The sequence below is a fragment of the Agelaius tricolor genome, unplaced genomic scaffold, assembly GCF_023055355.1.
Source record: "Agelaius tricolor isolate 1412-34295 unplaced genomic scaffold, bAgeTri1.0.p SCAF_40, whole genome shotgun sequence".
NCBI classification, from domain to species: Eukaryota; Metazoa; Chordata; class Aves; order Passeriformes; family Icteridae; genus Agelaius; species Agelaius tricolor.
Window position 1 is genome coordinate 3,512,462 of NW_027269300.1, and position 1,969 is coordinate 3,514,430.

Here is a 1,969-nt window from a genome sequence, read left to right on the forward strand (position 1 = left end):
GGATTTTGAGGAAATTGGGTACGCCAAAATGTGGAGGTACAAGTTTATACCCGGTATGAGCCCTCTGACGTGTGGCAAACAGGGGAAAGGAATGGGAACCCTTGGACAATCTTCCACCTCCCTACCTTGTTCCTCCGCCCCAGCCCAGACTGGCTCAGGCACCACCGGTGCCCGCGTTGCCTCTCAAGGCGGTGAACCCGCTGGGTGAGGTCTCAGCACCGCCACTCCCACCGGAGCTGGCTGTGGCACCTTCCCCTCCACGTGAACAAGCGGCGGCAACTCTGCTCCCATGTGAGCAGCCGCTGCTGCTGACCCTTCCCAAAACTGAAGAAAAACAGGTAACTCTCCCCAAAGACAGCTCTACCTGGCCCATTGAACGAGGCGGCAAACAAGGAGGGCAACCACAGGAGACAGTGGGGATGGGGAAGAGAAGCCCAGCTCCTTCCCTTGACAGGAGGTGCCGAAGGCTCCTGGAGTTATCGGCTTTATATCAGTACATGCGCTGATCAACACCAATGATGTGAGGGCATTCAAGAAAGAGATGGGAAAATTAATGGATGATCCTTTGGGAGTGGCGGAAAGGCAAGACGAATTTCTAGGGACCAGCACCTACACCTATGAGGATCTCCAAGCGATCCTGAGATCACTGTTCAATAATGAGGAGAGGGACATGATCAGACAAGCCACGATCAAAGATTGGGAAAAGAGAAACCCCAATGGGGAAAGCGGGGATGAGAGGTGGCCAAACCAGAAACCGTCCTGGAATGCCCAGATGGAGGAGAGGAGGCAGAAAATGATAAATTTAAAAAATATGATAATTCAGGGTATCAGGGAAGTGGTACCCAAGGGACAGAACATGAGCAATGTACTCAGGGAGTGCCAGGGAAAAGATGAAACACCTACGGAATGGTTGGAGAGGCTCTGAAAGGGCCTGAGAATGTATTTGGGGACGGATCCTGATTCCCCAATCGGGGCGGTTTTGCTAAAAACTCAGTTTGTGGCAAAATCCTGAGAAGACATTTGGAAAAAGCTAGAAAAGATAGATGGGTGGCAGGAAAAGGGATTGCAGGAGCTGCTTCAGGAAGCCCAGAAAGTCTACATGAGACGAGATGAAGAGAAACAGAAGATCCAAGCTAAGGTATTGGTAGCTGCGGTAAGGGAAGCACAAAAACAAGAGCAGGGCAGAGACATGGTGAAGGAGGTGCCAGTGAAGAAACAGAACTCTTCCCAAGGAAAAGGATCGAATGATCAGAAGAGAGATTTTGAGTGCTATTACTGCAAGCAAAAGGGACACATCCGAAGGAATTGTCCCAACAAAGCCAAGGACCAGGCAATGTTTCAAGAAGTTTAGGGGTGTCAGGGGCTTTTCAGTTTGGGGTCCAGAATACCGATGGACCCCTTGATAAAATTAAAAGTAGGACCCCACAGGCAGGAGGTGGTTTATGGTAGACTCGGGGGCGGAACGGACAGCTGTGCAGCAGCTGCCACAAGGGTGATCTCTGAGTGACAATTCCATGATGGTAATCGGGGCAAAGGGGGAACCTTTCGAGGTTCTGATCATAACAGATGTAGAAATAGAAACGGAAAACAAAAGACGTACAGGAAACATACTATTGATATAGGACACGGATTTTAATTTACTAGGGTGGGATATGATGGTAGTCCTAGAAATCGGCTTGGCAGTGCAGAATTCCCAGCTCAGGGTGACAATGTATAAACTCACCATTCAGGACGAGGAGGAAATAGACCTGAAGGTGTGGTATGTTCAAGGGGAAGCTGAGAGGTTGGACATAGAGCTGGTTTGTGTCAAAACTGAGAGACCAGAAGACCCTATATGGGTCAAACAATATCCCATCTCCATGGAGGGGAGGAAGGGATTGAAACCAGTGATTGACGAATTGATAAAGAAAGGAACGTTGGAGCCGTGCATGTCCCAGCATAACCCCCGATTTTGGCTGTGAAAAAGACA